General features: G+C 36.6%; 1 protein-coding gene and 1 long non-coding RNA gene across 2 annotated transcripts in view; one reads left to right on the top strand and one right to left on the bottom strand.

The window, feature by feature from the left end:
- si:dkeyp-19e1.3 (USP6 N-terminal-like protein) overlaps positions 1-4,397 on the bottom strand; it is a 31,659-nt gene extending 27,262 nt beyond the window's left edge. Inside the window, exon 1 of the mRNA XM_015600899.3 lies at positions 4,219-4,397. The gene's annotated coding sequence lies outside the window, so the exon portion shown is untranslated. The remainder of the gene's footprint in view (positions 1-4,218) is intronic.
- LOC125799037 (uncharacterized) overlaps positions 1-16,213 on the top strand; it is a 34,883-nt gene extending 18,670 nt beyond the window's left edge. The window contains exon 3 of the long non-coding RNA XR_007437854.1: positions 15,163-16,213. This is a non-coding gene — a long non-coding RNA (uncharacterized LOC125799037). The remainder of the gene's footprint in view (positions 1-15,162) is intronic.
- Positions 16,214-20,896: the final 4,683 nt, after the last annotated feature.

The raw sequence follows: 20,896 nt of genomic DNA, 5'->3' as shown, positions 1-20,896 counted from the left end.
CCTAAATAAACTCTGGTGTAACAGGCCTAACAGTTGTATGGACGTACATAAACATTAATTATACACTGTCACATACACATATTTTAAGAATTCCTATCCAAATATTCTCCTACACTTAAAGTACAATGTTTTAAATCAAACTTTGCTGCAAATTAAACAAGCTCTTTAAGCACAGACAATATCCACATCATGTTCATAAAAGCATTACAATAAATTGGCCATGATACGATACTGTCCGATTAGGACAGAACATTAAGACACTAAGCAAACGAATAAGCTAGAGCTTGTAAACATAGAGCAAGCGGATGTACAAAAATGTGTTAAAAGCAACACGAGTCTCCGAAAGACTAAAAAAATGTACAACCAAACTAAAACATATCTGAAATTAGAGGAAACAATGCTGGTCAAAATAGAACAAACCCAGAGTGCAGGATATTAAATAAATTATTATTATTTGAATATCAACATGAGTAAAGCAGAAATGGGGAAAAATATGACTTACTACAGCACCTCTTTCAATGTCTCTTTGCTCTGTGGCTGCCTTTAATTTGCACAGCTGTCAAATCTACTTTTACAGTTATTTGAACATCTACTCAAGTTGTCATGTAATCCTCTTATATGCAAGCACTTGTTGATAAAATTAAGCAAAAAGCAAACACTAGTGATAAACGTACAAGTAAGCCAGGCTCTTGCATACAGCCTCAATAAAGGGCCCCTAAAAATTCAGCACTGGCCCAGCTGGCACCTGTGCTTTGGTGTGTATATTACATACGACTTATCCATCATCCGGCCTATCCTTCAGAATATAGAGCTCCTTAATGAGAAATCAGAAAGCAGCAGTGTGACTGAATGCCAACATGCTCCATCCTGATAATCCCCTGGGCTACATGACCTCTTGCCAGGAAAAAAAAACACTGGCATGGTCCTGCAGAGCAAAAACAGGCAAAGTGGACATCTTTGAAAACGACATTACAGCCTCCTAAAATTACTTTCCAGTCTGGTTTAATCAGACTCTGGTTCTTTTTCACCTTTGGATCGATTCTTTGGGCAGGCGTGAATACAGTAATTGCACTTGGATGCAGAAAAAAACAACCACACCAAGAACCTTCAAAGCAGTGTTTCTTAATCCTGGTCCAGGGACTTCCCTCTGCTTTGCACATTTAGTGCTTCCTCCTCTTTCAACACACCTGATTCAACTAATCAGCTCATTAACAAGCTATTTTAGAGTTGCAAGGGGTGTGATAAGAAAAAATGTGCAGGGCTGGGAGCACCAGAAACATCAGTCCCAAATAAACTTTTTTTTTTTTTTTTTTTTCAAGATTTTCAAGTATCTGCTGATATCGATCAAGCATATACTGATACCGATACCACCTTTGACTTTACTACTCGGAAGGTGCCCATAAATCATGAAATTTATATTGTACTTTTTGTTACAGGATTGCAAATGACACAGACAAAAAAAATAACACACTATGAACAAATGCCATCTCTGTTACTGCCTTCTGTTAAACCCCACAGACATATGCACACAGGACCTTCTTCTTGTATTTACTTTCCTGCTCTCGCCACAAAGAATGTTCTAATGTGGTATGTTGTGATGCACTTTGGTGTGATTTTTTAATTAATTATATGTGTAGAAACATCCCTATATGTTGTAAGAAGTGGACTTTTAACATTCAATAATCATAAAAGCTTTATTACGATCATTCTCACGTTTATGTTTTTATATTTAAAACTGTTGTAAATAGATATACACATCTTTGTTCATATCCTTAGTCCTTGCAAACATTGTATATTTGACTCCCTACAGCTTTTTACATGATTTTATGCACCCCATTACTATACTATCACACTCTCTGCACTGTCAGAACTGAATTGCTGTAAAGCCACATTAGTTATGTTGACTTCTTAATCATTCCTTCCCTCAGATGACACATCTTGTGAAACCAGTCAGACAGAAGAGAGACTCTGACTCATACCACACTCATCTAAACAAGTGTGTTCATATCTCTATAATTAGGTTTTAGTTTAAAATCTGAGATAGGCCTTGATAGCTTGAGGGACAATCTAACACAAGCTACCAGCTGCATATTGGTAAAGCATTGTGCACAGCCTGCCAATAGCATCATAGCCAACAACCAGCATTACCTCTTAGCTGTAAAGCCCTAGTTCCTGGCTGACACTGGAATACCACGGTTTGGTGAATTGCTCTACATTTCAACAACATCTGGGTGACTTTTTTCTGACACCCTGCACGAGGGATACATGGCCTAATTTTGATGGATGTCTTCTGCCTCACCAGTAGGTTTGTTTCAGCACGTTCAGGGAGAAAACAGATACTCTGCTAGTCTGAAAACTTTAATTCTAAAAAAAAGGAACGCCACTCTGAATACTCTTGCTCTCTGAATACTCTCGCTTATCATTGTTAAGGTCATCTTTCCGGAAACCAAACATCAGCACAGAACAGAGTGCTGTCCAAAACATCTCAGTGTTTAAGAAGGAACAAACCACTCAGTAACCTGTACTTATTGTTATCACAATCAAAGACATGAGGCCTGAATAGGAAACTAATGTGCCACACCTATGTGAAATTGGGTAGAGAAGGAAATACACTCTTGTGATCACAGTGCATCCTGTACTTTAGTGTGTTTGTGTTTACATGAAGACTAAGTGTCAAACTGACACTGAAATTCAATTAGTCAAGTGTTGGAGAGATCAGTTAGCACCTAAGGTGATTGCAAAAAATTCCCTTAGTTGCAGGAGACCACACTGAATCAGACATTTTGGTTAAAATCTTTCATTTGCACCATGTGTATATGCGGTATTAAAATGCAATACATCGCTGATTCAAGCAATATGGCTTTTTGCCAAGGATAAGTAAGAACTGCACATGAGTAAAAAGGGAAAATGGACATGAATAAAAGGGAAAATGGATGACAGCAGTGAGTGAAAGTTTCAGTGTGGAATAACATAGGCTTGTGTCCACGTTTCTAATGAAACGGCTGAACACGGGACGTATTTGCAGCATCAAAGGAAACTAAAATGCTTTATAAAAACAAACAAACAAACAAAAAATTTGTTTTAAAGAAACTAAGGATGCAAACCAAAGACGTGGCCATGCATTCTCTGTGACAAGCCCATCTGTCAGCCCATGAGTGAAGGTGAAACTGAAACTTCCTGTGAAGCACTGCCCATAAGGCTCAACAGCTTAACAGTGCAAATTTTACAGACAAATAAATGATAAATAAAAACAATAAAAACAAGAGGGATAGCCTAAAATAAACATTGGAATTGGTGAGAATTTTAAGGCATTTTTTCACTTCTGTGTGATTTTAGTCACTGGTGTTGTTTTGTATTTTGGGGCAACGTTACAACATGGTAGAAAAAAACAGACATTAACTGACTAGCTAGACTAGCTAGATTTCTAAATTTAATATCATGTATTACTGGACATATTGCTTCCTTACAAGCACCGATACACACAAGTTTAATGTATATAAGCTAAAATAGATGCAAAAAAACAGCTGATAGTTACTAAAGCTGCTTTTTGAAATTATTAGTTTTGCTACAGTTGGGGTAAAGTCAGAAATTAACCAACTTAGTTCACTAAAAACAACTTTTAAATTGAACAGCTGTGATATTAATGAATATAACGTTACTACATGAGAATACACTACACCGAGGCACAACTCAAAAGAAATGTCTTCAAATGAGTTTATGTAAAAGTTTAATAAACGCTATACGACACTTATAAAGGCTTTAGCTGACTTCTCATTAGAATTTCCCGTTCCACCTTAAATACTACAGTACAGGAGTCTGCGTGTAGCTACCGAATGCAGCAGTAACTGCTGCAGCATTTAAGGTGGAACGGAAATTCGACTGAAAAGCCAACTTCAAACTTGGTTTTCATTCACTGCTCGACTCCACAGTCAAAATACTGCAAAATAAATACAACAGTCGGTGCTTTAACAGGGAGGGAATTCGCTTTATCTGTCTGGTAAATGTTTTCTCACACAAATCGACAGTTTGGTGAAGTAAAAGAGGTGAGTTTAGAGCTCCGGAAATCATGTTAGCTCGCTAGGTTAACTCTAAACTCAGCCCCAGGTCAGACTCAACTGAGCGCTCTCTCTCTCTCTCTCTTCTCCTGAGTGAACATCACCGCAGAAAGCGCGGTATAAACCCAGGTCTGGGGAATAAGGTGGTGTTAAAGCCGCTCACCGTTTAGGATAGGTCTTCCCGGCTCCACAGACAGATAAACACACGGCGTTTCTCATAGTTTCCTCTCGTTCACGGCCAGAGAGAAGGCGAGGCGTCCGCCAACAGCAGCAGCAGCGTCCACACAGCTCGGCTCCATGTGAGCGGATAGAGCTGAGAGAGTCCGACAGAGAGTGTGTGTTTGTGTGTGTGTTTGTGTGTGTGTGTGTGTGTGTGTGTGTGTGTGTGTGTGTGTGTGTGTGTGTGTGTGTGTAAGAGCATCGCTGGGGGCAGCAGAAACTTTTTGTCAGAGGAAAAACATTTAACATTGATCAAAATCTGTTATTATCCCATAAAAATATATAAAAAAAGATACAGCTGGAAATGGACAATGGTTAGTGTAACGTTTATAAATTGAATGTTCTGACCGTTTGAGGCTAAATGCCAAAATAGAAAACTGGTGTTAAACGTATTATTTCAATGTTTTTAATGTAGTGCAATACATTAAAATGTACAATAATAAGTTTGTATGCATTTTTCCAATTTTAGTTTTTTTCTCTCCCTCTGCCCCTCACAATCATAATTTTAGGGAAAATAAAAATAATAAACTTTTCTTTATTTTCTGGATTTTACATTTTGCAAGTAGGATTATACCATTTGATTTGTGTTACAAGATACAACAATGGACAAATCTGAAAAAGGGAAAAAAATATATATATATTATTTTTATTTTATTTTTTTTTGTTTTTGTTTTTTTAAGTATAATATTATATATACATTATTTTGGCCATATCGTCCAGCCATATCTACACATATATTTTACATAAACATATTATATTTACATGTAATTTTGCAGTGATTATATTATGAAGAGAATGTTCTTAACCTATGGTTGAGACTGTTTTGGATTTTTTTATTAACAATGATTTATCAACATGGTTTATTGAACAATCACATGCAGTATTTAAGACTTTGTCAATTCTAACAAAAGATAACTTTACAGTGTTTACTAATAAGAGAATTTTTTTTTTTAATGCAATTCTTGCCTAAGCATGAAAAAATGACTGGGCAAATATTCAGAGGGAAATGGGCGTGTGGCGCACTCTAGCGGTAACTAGAAGGAGACATGAGAAGTCACACTTCTGAGCTTAATCCGTTAAGAATGAAGTTGTGTGCCATTTTAACAACTAAAAGTGTCATAGATAAAAAGGGACACTTTAAAACAAGTAAAGTAAGCCAGTTTAATGTCATTCTTACTCACAATACGATTACTTTAATCAATGTTAAGGGAGAGTTGTGAGTAAATAAGCTTTTGGCGCCCTCTAGCGGTGATTAAAAGCTTCACTCATTTTGATATGTAATGATTTTGATGATTTATGAGCGGTTCTCTTTGGATTACTAAATTACTATAAAACTGACCCAGTTTTCCCAAAGCATTCTAGTGTTTAGATTATCCTAAAAAAAAAGATTGGAACTACTTTTTAATAGATTCTAATGTTTTAAAACTTATTGTAACTTCTTTTTAAAAGATTCTGCTTTTTTAAACTGATTGAAACTACTTTTTAAAAGAATCAAAACTTTTTTCAAAACTGATTTTAACTAGTCTTTTCTCTTAAAAATATTTTAAATACTTTTCAGAAATATATATTTTTAAAGACTTTTTGAAAGTGCCATATCTCTTTTAAAAGCAATCTGAATCAGTGTGAAGACCATATTCTTCTAATGAGGACATACTGTAAATGAGTCTGTTAAAAACAGTAATTTCAATGTATTAAATACTGATTTGAATCTATAACAGCGATTAACATTCACAGCTAACCAGCATGTGTGCTCTAAATGCATTTATCTTTTGTTAGAATTGACAAAGTCTTAAATACTGCATGTGATTGTTCAGTAATCCATGTTGATATGTGGATTTTGGTTTACATTCATTGTTAATAAAAAATCCCAAAAAAGTCTGAACCATAGGTTTAGAACATTCTCTTCATAATATAACCACAGCAAACTATATATAAAAATGTATAATATAATATGTAAAATATAGATATGGCTGTACCATATGGCCAAAGTTTTATGGGTTTTTCTATTTAATGCTTTTAGATTGAAATTCCACGCTTCACCACGGGAGGGCTTGTTGTTCTTGTGTAGGACAGGGCAGTGTAGGACTAAGTATACTGTAATTAGGAACTGTCCATCAAAGATTGCTTTTAAAATCAATACATTTAATCCTCAAGAGACAGATGATTATTGCTTCATTTCTTTTTTTATGTGGGAGATGGATAGTGGACAGTGAAGTGGGTGATAAAGTGCAGACAAGTGACAAATTCACACTGAATACAGGAGGATCCACTCATATCCCACAGGTCAGTACAGGGTAATTATTTGCTTTAATGACAAAACTAAGGGAAAATTATACTAGCCCTATGTCCCATAACATTTGGCATGTCAGTGTGCATTCTGTAGATGTTGTGAAAATGATTTATTAGAAGTAGGGATGGGTAATAAGGCCACAAAATAACATCATAGTATTTCAGTGCATTTCTTTGATGACAATATTCTTTCTGATATAAAAAAACACAACAACAAATTTTAAGAATATACTATTGCAACAAAACAAATGTAAAAAAAAATCTACCAAAATACCAAAGAGAAGAATATTTAGTGTATGCATATAAACTGCAAACATGAACAATAATCCAAAAAGTTTTCTTAAAGCTTTACAGTAAATAGCAAAACAAAAACAGCAAATACTGCTTTCAAGACAGAATGCTGTTATTATCACCATGTGGATTTCTTTACTCACAATATTACTGTGTCGCAATATACAAATACAAATACAGTTCTGTAACACAATATTGTATGATGTAAAATTTGATATGGCACACAGCCACTTACAAGGGTATTAAACACATTACATCTGATTGTAGATATGTTCACCAACCTGGGAGTACAGCAAATAGAGCTCTGGAAATTAAGAGTCCACTTCAGTTTCTGAATTAGTTTCTCTGATTTTGCTATTTATAGAGTAATGTTAGATTAAAATTTATGTTGTTGTGTTATTCTATAAACTACAGACAACATGTCTTCCAAATTCCAAATAAAAATATTGTCATTCAGAGCATTTATTTGCAGAAAATGAGAAATGGCTGAAATAACAAAAAAGATGCAGAGCTTTCAGACCTCAAATAATGTAAAGAAAACAAGTTCATATTCATAAACTTTTAAAAGTTCAGAAATCAGTATTTGGTTGAATAACCCTGGTCATCATTTTCTTGTATCTTGGCATTTTGTCCTTCACCAGTCTTACACACTGCTTTTGGATAACTTTATGCCTGCACTCCTGGTGCAAAAATTCAAGCAGTTCAACTTGGTTTGATGGTTTGTGATCATTCATCTTCCTCTTGATTATATTCCAGAGGTTTTCAATTTGGTAAAATCAAAGAAACTCGTCATTTTTAAGTGGTCTCTTATTTTTTTCCAGAGCTGTATATCTCATTGTTCTGATTCTATTGTTCCAAATTACAGTTTGTAATATGTAACAAATAAAAACAACAAAAACTTTCCTTTCCAAAAGACAAACATATGACATTGGTTGTTACTCTGTGTAAAACCCCAGAAAGAAGGAACATTTTGTGCTGCCTTAATTGTGTCTAAATTCCTGCCTGAAGAAATGTCATGTTTAATTACATTTAATTGTTCTTGAGTCCTTCAGCAGCTTTATATCAATACATTTACAGTATAATTGGGTGATGAAGGCATGTGTAGAACATTTTCCATTTTGAATGTTTATAAAAGAGCGCAGAGTACTGATGACATGAAATTAAAACAGGCTTTATTTATTGGTAGTGCATATATTAGTATGTTATGTGAGGGCACTATAATATTTTAAATGCTGAGTTGTGTGTTTTGTCTGATGTATATATCTGTCCTTCTAAATATTGCAGTCATCTGTTGCGGTACGCAGCAGCATTGAGGAGTAAAGTGCGGCTCGGCTGGTTAGGTTGAGAGGTCGAGTGCGGGTCACTCTCTGCTCTTACTCTTCCCGCTGCCTGATGGCCAGTTCCAGTGCCCGGCAGTGGACAGGAAGTTACAGGGTCTTCAGCCTGCAGGGTATGAGTGTGGCGTCTCTGGATAGTCTCGTGCGTGGCCTGACATTTACCAGTAGCTTTGTGCTCAAACAGAAGATCAAATGTGATTGTGCAACGTTTAGAAAGAGCTATTTTTGAATGTGATTGGATTTTCAAGTGGACTCAGGAGTTTGGTACTCTGTGTCAGAGAAGCTGAAATAGAGACAGTACAGTTATTAGAATGGTACATTAGGAAGAGATTGTTATTTAAAAAAAAAACAAATAATAAAAATGCTGTAAACTGATAAATATCAAAACACTAAGAAAAAAATTAACCATGGCCATTCCACTGAATGGGTGCAATTTGCTTGTTGTAACTCTTCCAAATTAAACTTATTATTTTTTTTTAAACTCTGAATCTAATAACACATGCATTTAACTATTTCAAAAGACTGGTCAAACTCAGGCAGCTTTATTTAACTTTTCACAAGGTTTCTAAGCCTAAGATATTTACAAAACTCATGTGCCATTTACAAAGCAAGTTCCTTTGCTTTTTCTCTTCAAGAAAGTCTTTATTTAAAGGAATGGTTCACTGCATGTTCAAACTATTGATATTTACTGCAAAATCACACTCACTCTTGTTACTGGCACTCACACCTGTTACTTTTTATGTTTTGAGTAACAGGAATAAGTTTTTAGCATATAATTATCACAAACATGAAAAATAGCTAATGGCAGCTATGCTAATAGCATGAGAACACTGAGTGATTCTAGTGATTTTCCCAAAATTTGTATAAAAAAATAATAATAATAAGATCTAAGAATGAATTTAGGTAACTGAGATTCATTAGGTCAGGGTATGTAGTGGTGAATCTGTGCTTGCTGTAGCCTCAGCTTTCTGTTCTTGGCTGACAGAATTGGAACCCCTCTTGAGGTCTTCTGCTGTTGTAACCCATCTGCCACAAGGTTGGACATGTTGTACATATTGAGATGCTTTTCTGCTTTTTTCTGCTTACCATATTGAGTGTTTTTCTGAATTGCCAGAGACTTTCTCTGTTGATTTCTATTATTATTAACAGTACTGTACCATTTTGAGACTCATGTAAAACTATTTTGTCCATTGCACTGTTGCCACATGGTTGGGTAATTGGATGTTCCTAATAAAGTGCAGGACAAATTAACATCTAAATTACACACTAAGAAAAGGAAGTACAGATTTGTACTTAAAAGAGTACAAAGCGTGTCGCTGGGGCTGTACCTTATACTGAGGTACAAAAAAGTACCTTTCAGTGAGTCCTTTTTTGTACCCATGGTTTTTGTGCCAGTAAAGATTTTAAAAACTATAAACATTATCATCAACTAAATATGGCTCAAAAACTTGATGATCCAAAACTGTCTGGCTTTCAAATAAAAATGTGCAATTAAAATATATATTGTTTATCAGTACAGTGATACAGAATATTGAATGTACCCTTTGTCTGGTTAAATGGTACAAATTTGTACTTATTTCTGTTAGAAATTACTTTGTACTTCAAAGGGAACAAATCTGACCCTGTAAAGACCAATGTTGTACCTTTGAGGGTACAATTATGAAGAGTGTACCTTTGAGTACAAAAAAGTAATCATATCGTACCTCTGTTTTTTAGAGTGTAGTCAGAACGTCATGCTTTTGAATAAAGTGTTTTTATTTAATTGGATAAATGACAAATGCCATCAAATGTCATCATATGAATTTGTCAGCCAAACTCTCTCTCATACTCTATGTGTATCTCTGCTTCTCTTGCTTTGTCATATGTTTCTTTTCTCTTTCTTTGTGTCTCCCTGTTTTTCTCTATCCCACTGTCCATTCTCTCTCTCTCTCTCTCTCTCTCTCTCTCTCTCTCTCTCTCTCTCTCTCACAGTATGATTTGTCAGTAACCCTCTAAGCCTCTCCCCTTCCTCACCTAAATGATCTTTATGTCACGACAGGATTGTCAGTGTTTACATCAGATGCTTATGTGCCGAATCCCTGTCCATTTAAATCAAAGCCGCAGCTGTATCTGACGCCACGCTGACAATATTACATTATTCCCCACAATAACCATCAGAGACAGGATCCTTTCCAGCGTGAAGGAGAAGGCCTTGTTTGTTCTGAGGGCTGTAATTTGTAAACAATAAGATGGCTCGGTGTGCGTGGTGTGACGTGTTGGCAGATGTATAATGAGAGACACCTGCGGACACACTGGGCCTTTTTTCAACGAGCGCACTGTAACACAGATCAGGGTAGTCTGCTTACGTCCCTTCTGCGTGACCCGCAGGCAAACACAGTCGCCTAAATGGCTGCCTGGACAAATACTAGGGGCCTGAACAAACCAGGCAATGGTGTCTGGAGGTTTTATGTGAGGCAGTGGTTCTATTTGTGGGCAGTGGATTCCCGCTGGTCAGGGGTGGGGGGGGGGATGTGTGGGTGGGCTGAGGCTGAGTGGTATTTGCTCTACACATGTGCTGATGGCTGATAACAGCTGTCACACAACCTCTGCGTTTGTCTCTTCGCAGGAGCCTGGACGACTGTTTTCCTATCTTCAGAGTGCTGTTACTTGTTTACAGGAGCTGGTTAGTGAGGTCGGAGAGTGTATCGATAAGAGATACAAAAGGCATTTTTCACCTGGGCTTAAAAGCAGTGTGACGTAGTGCCGGACAGTACTGATTCTGTTCAGCTCTACTATTTTACAAATACATCAGATGATGTTATGCTGAGGAAAATGTTTACACTTGACATTAATGTTCAGTTCAATTCAATTAAATTTTATTTATATAGCGCTTTACAACAGAAGTTGTCACAAAGCAGCTTTACAGAGAAAAACAGGTCCACACCTCTTATGAGCAGCACCACAGAGATGCCAATTACTGTGGTGACACAGTGGCAAGAAAAAAAAGCTCCCTTATATTTAGAGGAAGAAACCTTAGGAGGAACCAAGACAAATAAATAACAAAAGTTAAACAACAGTACAGAGAGATAATGTGGAGCTAAAGCTAATGTAACAGGTACTAATTTTTGACACAGCAGGCAGTGGAGAGCCAGGCTGAGCAACACTGGGAACAGGGCATCTCGATGCATGTAAAAGAATTAGAGAGAGAACAAGCAGAGAGAAAGGCAGAGAGATGGAATTAGTTTTGACTGGAATGTGTAATTTTAATGATCAAACCACGTTGAGATTTCACTTACATCTGACATTCACATTAAAAGCAAAGTGTAAACACTCCAAGGATGCATTGGTACTAAATTATGATCAGATCACTCAAACCACATTTGGAAATGGGCAAAAACACATTTTAACCATACTTTACACAGATGGAATTAAATCTGGATACAGAAAGGCAACTAGAAATATGTCTTCATTTATTATTGCCATAAATACTGATTTTCTACTCTCACTCCTGCTGTCTCTGCCTACATTGCTCTCTCTCTCACGGTGTGCACATGTGTGTGTGTGTCTGTGTGTGTGTGTAATTATTTATTTACACATATATATATATATATATATATATATATATATATATATATATATATATATATATATATATATATGCATTTTCAAACAAACTCTATTACTATTATTATTACTATAGTACTATTCCATCGTAAAGTGGAACCACCCACTATTACTTCACTATCTGGGACCATCTAGTATCTCTGCTATCTTCCAGAGCCATATTACGTTGAAGAGAAAATGTTACATGTACGTGTCGGCACCTTTTTTTTCATGGGAACATCAAATTGGATCTCATCTTTTTAAAATCTGATCACTCAAGCTACATTAGGAGATGAGGAGGTGGTCAGTGTAAACGGAATCTTTCCAAAGTATATCCTGATATTATCTGGATATCAAAGACATTTTCTCCTGGTCACCTTATATGACTGATTTTTTTTTTTCATTCACACTTAATAGACAAATGCAGTTCTAGTTAGTCAGACTAGAATACTACAGCTGTGTGGGAAAGAATATGCAGATTTGCAGACAAAATAAGGAACCAATATTACTGGTGTTTTATTTTTATGTAGCTTGACCATATCCAGATTTGATCTACTCAAGACATATAATGTGGACAGGTGTAAATGCAGTTTAAAACATGGTAATGCCAATGTGTGAACTGCATCCGGATTGCTCATACTTTAAGGCCCAGCTTTGTAGATGCAGATTTAGATTTTTGTAGAACTTTTTAAGAATGCAAACCATTACTAGGCTTAATCTTTGTCCAGGAGACAACTTAAATAGTTATTCTCATATTCTCATATAAAGGCAAAATTATTCCATTATGTAAGTGTTAACCAAATAGAAGGATTTATTTCCAGGACTTTCATGTCTTTTTATAAATATTTTGAAACACTATTTCAAAACAGGCTGAATAATCTATCAGATGATATTGTAGTTAATCCTATTCCTTTCCTATTTTTAGTAAAAAGAAGCTAAAACTGAAAGTCAGTATTCTTCCGCGACACCAGCACAGGAATACGTGACCTATCACTCAGGGCTTGTTTGCCCATTGTGGGGTCAGGTCAGGTGCTGCAGTCAATGCAGTTAAAATTAAGGACTGAGATACAATGGACATAAATGCATTTGGCTCCTCTGACTCTGTGATGTAATAAAGGCTGTAGACTCCTCAGGCACTGATATCTGCCTGACCCCAGACTCCACCCGCTGAGATGAGGCCGAGATTGTGACCAGTGCACACTGCACACACACACACACACACACACACACACACACACACACACACACACACACACACACACACACACACACAGTCACAATAAGATGCACATATATACAGAATCAGGCTCTGTCTCTATACTGTTGTCCAAACAGTCTATACAGGTTTTGTGCGGTCATTAAAAAACAGGAAAGGCAATAGAATTTAAAAATAGCAATTTCCAGGCCTGGATAAGTTTTAGAAAAAAAAACAAATATCCAGAAAGTTTATGAAAAGTCATGAAAATTTAGTCTACAATTGTTTGTGTTTCAGTTTAATGATTGGGAATATCTATTCTGAGCTAACAAATATGTCAGCTTAGAGTTAATTTAGTAATTAAACATACACAATAGAGCTCTCAGGATCTGACATTTTATTATTAAAGATTGTTTGTCAACATTTTATCTGATTCACTGTAGGCCTACTATAATCAATTTTAATTATAGTTTAAGTTTATAGTTTTTTTTATTGTCCATGTCTACACTGATGTTTTAAAAATCATAAGGTCATGAAAATTTGCCTTGAAGGCATGGAAAAGTCATGAAACCTATCTATAGTATATACTGTGGTTGTCAAAAATGACAGCTTTACAGAAGAAGGAAGAAAAGTCTGTGTAAAAAGATTGTATTTCAAATTATTTTGAGGCATTTTATTAGTTGACTCATTATGGATGTATTCCACAATATAAAGAATTGTCAAATAAGTGTGTCACAATAATTATGTTATCAATGTATTGTGCAGTATATGTATATTACCTAGTAATTAGGCTCTTCCTATAATTAACCATATTTTTACATGGAAAAATTAACCTAATTTGTACTTTGTTTGGACTCATATTTAATTAAAGGTTTATTGCTCTTTTAAAGATGTGTAAATACATTATTATTCTACTGTTTTGTCATTATATCAGTGGCATAAAGTTGTCTTAAATAAAAATAAAATTGTTTATTGTAATTATTTCTGGGACATTATATTGTTCAAAACACAATGGTTAAGCAGTTGAGTTAAGCTTTAACGTTCCATTTCTTTCCCCTGATGAAATTTTGGCATAATGTTTATGTTTATAAACTAATATGCTTATAAAACAAATATAAAAGAATATTGATTGGACATCTACATCCGTTATCTCACTGATGCCCTGAATATATTTGCTTCCTGTCGTTTCAATAATCTAATGGCAGAATTCACTTCAAATGAAGTGGCCAAACTTGAAAAATGGCAGTATTGACAAACACGGGGAGCTGAGTAAAGACAGCCTGGTCCTGCATCCCTATGGCTCTATTAGGTCCTCCTCAGTCTAAGTCAGCAGTAATGGGCTGTGTGTGTGACTTGATGAGGCCGTGAGACACTTGTGTGAGTTTGAGGGGTGGTGACACAGATGCTTGCCACAGCTGCAGCCATTATCTAGAGGAAGTGACCATCCCAGACGAGCCAAACCGTGTGTGTCATGCCCACGTCACATCCCAGGCGCTCGGCGCTCTCAGAAGTGTCATTGATCTGGCCTTATGGGGGCCTCAGCTCTCTAGTCACGTCAAAGCCTCAAAGGCAATTTACTCATATCTGCCCCGATAAGCAATTTCAGACATAACATCTTATTTGGATTGTTTTGTTTCACGTCTTCCCTGACAGCAGGCCTTTTAGCTTCATGCAAAAGCCATTCTGGTCTCTCCGGATATGTCACGTCCCACCTGGTCATTTTACACAATTTTTCAGTCACTCAAATAGGAAATCCGGAGGGATCAAATGAAAACCCTCCAGTATCTCCGACACTCAAGGTGTGTTTTAGAGGTGAAATCTGAAACTGTGAAACTTTTAGCGTATTGTTTAACAGGACACCCAGGACTATTTGCTTTGCTATTTGTTCTTCTAATATTCCCAGTCCATCACCCCGTAATATTTCTTTGCCCCGTGTTCCAAACCTAGCACAATAAAGTGAGCTTCATAAGAGAAGTGATGTCTGTTTAGTAGCGGCTAAGGCGCACTGTCAGGTCTTGACTTTAGGGTGAAATCTCAACCGCAAAATCAATACCCTGCTCCTCTCAGGAGGGAGAGTCATAGATTTGTCTCTGTGAATAATGTCAAACATTTCCTCAGGGAAGGATGCTTAAAGAAAGATATTAAAGAATATTTCTCCTGTTTTTTTTTCTGCTGTTTTCCGTTATCATAACAGCTTCCTGCAAAGCTGCGGCGAAAGATGAAGAAGATGTGAAAAAGATAACGCAGGAAGAAGAGTGGTGAAGGCTGCACCAGCAGAGAGGAGAAAATGTCAGAGTTTAATTAGAAGGTGCGTCAGTGAGGTATGGGTGCTCGTAATTATCACATCCAGCTCCAGTCTGCCCTGCAGCAGGGGCTACACATGGTGCCATTATGAAAGGTAAATTCAATAAAGCGTTCACTCCCAAAGAAATTTCTGGTCTAATGTGTGGTGATGGCGGAAAGAGAGAGAGTCTTCTTTCTCTCCAGCGTAGCCTCTTGTAAGTGCTCTCGTAACACTCGTTAGCGGTCTGGACCTCACGTGTATTCTTTAAAAAAAAAGAATAGAAGTTAACTGGCCCTAAAGCCCCTGAAACCTGTTTTAAAGAAGATCTAATACACTTAATATGGTTTTACTGTTATCAAACTATGAGAACTGGTCATAAACTTAATAGTAATTTGGGGACAATTGGTGAAATTTAAGATGTATTAATCTTCATTTAGGGTATGGAGCACCCCAGCTGTAACATTTGGTTTAATATATTGACTATTTTTTGGTGTTGAGTATAGCATGTCGTTGTTGTCCAATAAAAAAACAAGTATCTCTATTTTTGTCAATTTGTAGTTTACTACATAATTTGAACAGACAAACTGTTCCTTACACTGTGCCAAAATTTCTTGATAAACGGACCAATACATTGACTTCCATTGAATGTTTAGAAGAATTTTTGTTTTTCTTTGGAGAGTGACAATATGGTTGCTGTCCTCTGTATGCAGTATGCTGTTGGCTTTTCTTGTCAATTCCATTTCTAATGTGTTTAGCTTAGGTCTGAGGTCATTTTTGAAGAATTTAGCATAGCCTAAATACCTGCTAACTTATATATTACCTATATATATATATAATAAATGATTTGAATTGAGCTAGAAATGTCTATCAGAATGGTACACAGTGAAATGCAGGAAAAACACAATGCAGGAAAGTGTTACTTCCAACAGTGACATCATGGTGGTTCACTCCTGGTAAGCAATTTGCCCATATTTTTACATTATTTTTATGATATTTATATGATATAAGTTTTGTTTTACATATGGATAATGTGTCATAATGTTTTGTTGAGTTTACTTCTTTAATTTGACATCCTCCAACTTTTCAAATACGAATGGCTGATTTCAATAAGTTCATAAAAAGATTATGTTAACTGAGGAAAAACACTGTTGAATGATTAATGATGAATCACCTCTGGGAACAAATGATCAGCAGTCTCTAATCAGACTCGACACACAGCTTGTAACACTACTCTACAAGCTCAACACATATTAAATGTGACATTCAAGGTGGACTTTTTTATTTCTTTCGTAAAATAAAGTATTCATAAGTAGAGAAATTGTCAGGGTGCTGCAGTAAGACAGACGGATTTGGACGCAATTGCGAGTAATTTATTAAACAAGAAAACAAACAAACCAGAACAAAAACAACAAGGAAACACAGAGTATACTTTAGACTGATAAAAAGAAACAACCTGTCTGAAGTAAAACACACAAGAACCGACAACTGAGCACAGACACAAAGGGCTATATATACACACACACAAAGGACATAGGAAACAGGAAACACCTGGGAACATGTAATGGGGGGCGGAGTTACAGACAGTCATGAGGGTAGGGCCAGAGACATGGAGCAACACACGTGGAGGAACAGGATGAGAACATGACTAAAATTGTCCTTAAGCTTAAATATTAAATATATATTTGTGTGTAGTATCTTGCATCTAAGAATATTTAAAAAATATTTTTAGAATCATGTTTCACATGTAATGTTAATACAATGCTAATTGTAATGTATTTTCTGAATTTCAATATTTCTCCAACACACAAGTACAGAGCACTGCAAAATCTGTGTAGCCTATGTGTGCATATAAGCAAAAACTGTTTATATATGGCTTTATATGCATGGTTAATGTGAGTAACTCTATCCTTTGTTCTTTTAATTATAATGAAAAACACATATGAGGAAATGTGCGAGCTTCATCTGTGTGCTTTTTATTTTCTGCCATTCTGATTACAATCAAAATGATTATCGAAGGCAATTTAACCGAAATAGAAGCAGCTCAGATTGAAATTCATGCTGGACTATATAAAAGGATTTGACTATGTTTAGTTGTTCAGTTAAATTAAGACACGCTCATGAAAGGCTTCTATGTTTTGTTTTTTTTTTTCAAATAAATGTAGTACTTTAAATGTACAGTATGTTCTACTGAATCTGTCATTTTCTCCTTATTCTTCTTCTGAGGTTAGTAATAGCAGATTATCGCACTGTTGAAATAAAAGGGGGTGGTGTATAATAACCAACATGGCTCTTTCAGTAAACACTAACCTATTACTAACTGTAGTGATATCTGTGAAGGAAGCAAATACATTTTGTGTAACCAGCCATAACCGATCATACCAGAAGGTGCATCTGACATGGCCAGAGTGAGCATCCTGGCCCAAAAAGAGGCTGTCATGACTCAACTGCAGTCAGCACGACTCAGTGAGCAGCCATCCTCCTCAGAACACTCTGCCACCTCGGACAAATTACATGTGCAAAAAGTAATGAAAGTGCACTCTACATGATTAGCCATTTTGTTTGGCAGCTGTATTTTGACACATTGGAAGGAGAATGGGTAATTACATTCTCAACACACACCACACTGAACAGGAGTAAACGAGCATAAAGCATTTCAGCTACTTTTTCAGTTGAGAGACTGAGGGATGTCGTGACCATCAAGCCAATGATTTTACTCAAAGCCATGTGCACAGATCAAGCATAACATTATAACATTATTCTACACCTATTGTCCGTTTTTAGCAATTTTAACAATTACAGACTCCTTTCACCCTGTTCTTTGATGATCAGGATCACAGGATCCACAGGATTGCCACATTTATTATTTGGTGGGTGGGTTATACCAAGCATTAAAGTGACACTGGCATGGTGGTGGCGTACGAGGTGTTAGTGCGTGTTGTGCTGCCATGAATAGGTCAGGCACAGCAGTGCTGCTGGAGTTTTTAAACACTGTTTTCTCACTGTCATCCACTCTGCTAGGTACTCCTGCCTAGCTGTTCCACCTTGTAGAGGTAAAATCAGAGAGAGGATGGCATCTGTTAGCGTTGGTCATGCTCAGCCCTTTATTAGTGGCCACAGGATGCTGTGGGATGTCACGTCCTTGCCCTGTTTCCTGTCGTCTCCCTTCGGAGCCTGTGTTTCTCTGTGTTTGTTTACCTTTTCTGTCTGTGTATGTTCCTTCACGTACTCTGTCTGTGTTAATTTGTAGCTCTGCCCCAGTCCTGTGTTTTTCCAATTACTCCCGTCAATTACTATCCTCTTACCTGTTCATTTGTAGCTCCGCCCTCTTGTTAACCTGTCTCAGGTGTTTCCTCTTTCCTGTTTTGGTGTGTGTGTACTTATAGTCCGTGTTTTTTCATTCTCCTTGTCGTTTTTTGTATGTGTTAGCCTCAGTCAGATTTTGTGTTTCCTTTGCTTATGCTACTTCCATGTTCTCTATGTTTCCTTTGTTTTGCTTCTGTTGATGTTTCTTTATTTATTTAAGTTTCTTGTTTGTTTTTCTGTATTATTTTCATTAAATATCTCACATTTGCGTCCACCTCTGCGTCCTCTCCTTGCCCATGTTCTACTGTAAGTCCAGCATTGACATTGAGGTGTTTAAAAACTCCTGCAGCACTGCTGTGTCTAATACACTCAAACCAGCACAACACACACTGACTAACACACCACCAGCATGTCAGTACAGTTACTGTAGAGCTGAGAATGACCCACCTCCCAAATAATACCTGCTCTGTGGTGGTTTATCCTGTGGAATCCTGACCCTGAAGAACAGAGTGAAAGGAGGACAATAAAGTGTGCAGAGAAACAGATACAGGTCTACTCTCTGCAATTACAGAACAGTATTCTTATATGATCAGCAAAGCTGAAAAAATATATATATTGAGTTTAGAAACAAAAAGGTGGTCATAATGTTATGTTTGATCATGTATGTACAGTACAATTTTGAACAAAACATTCCCCTTTAAACTAAAAAGATTATCTAAGAAGTCCCTTCCTCCTCTTTTCAGAGAATAGGACTGGTTGCTGAGCCTGATAAAATAAGAGTGCACTCAGTAGTCTGGGTTTGTAGCCTTGGGCAAAGAGAAATAAGAGTCAGATAGCTGTTTACAGGGTTTGGAACAGGCTGCAGTTCATGGGTCTTCTGATGGGCAGAAACATGGCCACATAACGTTCAACACGTTCCACCGTTTCACTGTTCTGTCTGTGTCGATGATGATGCCAATATGTTTTGCAAGGCATATGGAAGCACAATGGAACATTTCATTTGAAGAAGTTGCTGGGGAGGGTTCTCCACTCTTAAAAGTGAAGGTGCTACAGATGGTTATTTGAGCAGTACCACTGAAGAACTACGTTTGGCTTGGTAAAGAATCGTGTTTTTAATTGAGATGTTGGAGTGTGAAGAACCTTTTAAATTGATAAATATGCTGTACAGTAAGAAATGTTTTCAGTTTCTCAATATATAACATTTGCTCTAAGAACATTTGTAACATGTTTACTGTCTTTGTGTTGCGAAAACACAATTACAAGCATAGAGTAAATGGATCTGGCAAAAAATCTGCAGATATAAGCTGGGATAACAAGACATGGTGAACTTAAACATGCCTCAACCCTTTCAAAAAGGAAGTAAGAGTGGAAGTTAGCCCAAACCCTCAGGAATAAAACATAGCAAAAAAAGAGGAAGACTATGATGACAAGTGAAACACCATGCGCAGATTTTAAATCATTAACTATATTTACTGCATGCCTTATGTTTTTGTTTATTTTTACCATGCGAAAATACCTTAAACATGACGTGCTTAAACTATAATTTCAATGACATCGTTTTTGAATATAATGAAATATTTATTTGTTTATTCTTTTCAGTCTGTGAGACTAATGACCCTCACAGAAACGACTGAAGCCCAGAGACAACACACAATACAGCAAGAAAAAAAAATAACTGAGGAGGATGAGGAATAATCGCCCAGCTGGGCACACTGCAATTACACTGTCTAACAATTATCCGCAGGAGCCCACCGGAGAATCAATACATAATTGCGATAATTGTGTGCCTTAGTGCCGGGGATCCTTTGCAACTTTTAGACAAGGGAGGGAAAAATGAATAAACAGCAAGTGAGCGATGAATGACTGAGACATTTACAGCTAAAACCTGTGTGCAGTATAAAGAGATGGTCACTATGAGTCAGAGCACTCCTGACACTCCTAGTCCTAATCCTACTGCTGGGGCATGGTACTATGAGCCAGTCCTGGGCAGTTTCGTAGACAGTGATTAGGCTTAGTCTTGGCATTTTGAATGGATATTTTCTAATGAAAAAATATAGTTTGGGACTAGGATTAATCCCTGTCTGGTAAAACCAACATTATGGAGCAGTTTCCCAAACAGGGATTAAAACTAATCTTGGACTACACAGCATTTTAAATGGATATTAACCTTAAAAGGAAACATAGTCTACAAGATCTGTTCTTTCGTCCTGGTCCTAACGTACATTTTAGATAATTATTTACTTAAAGACATCAAATGCAACTCTGAAAGGGCTTGTTAATAAGATGTTTAGTTGAATAAGATGTGTTGGAAGCAGGATAAGTGGGCACCGGGACCAAGATA

Source organism: Astyanax mexicanus, chromosome 2 (assembly GCF_023375975.1).
Source record: "Astyanax mexicanus isolate ESR-SI-001 chromosome 2, AstMex3_surface, whole genome shotgun sequence".
NCBI classification, from domain to species: Eukaryota; Metazoa; Chordata; class Actinopteri; order Characiformes; family Acestrorhamphidae; genus Astyanax; species Astyanax mexicanus.
Note: the sequence above shows the minus strand (reverse complement) of the source record. Positions and strands in the feature narration are given on the sequence as shown.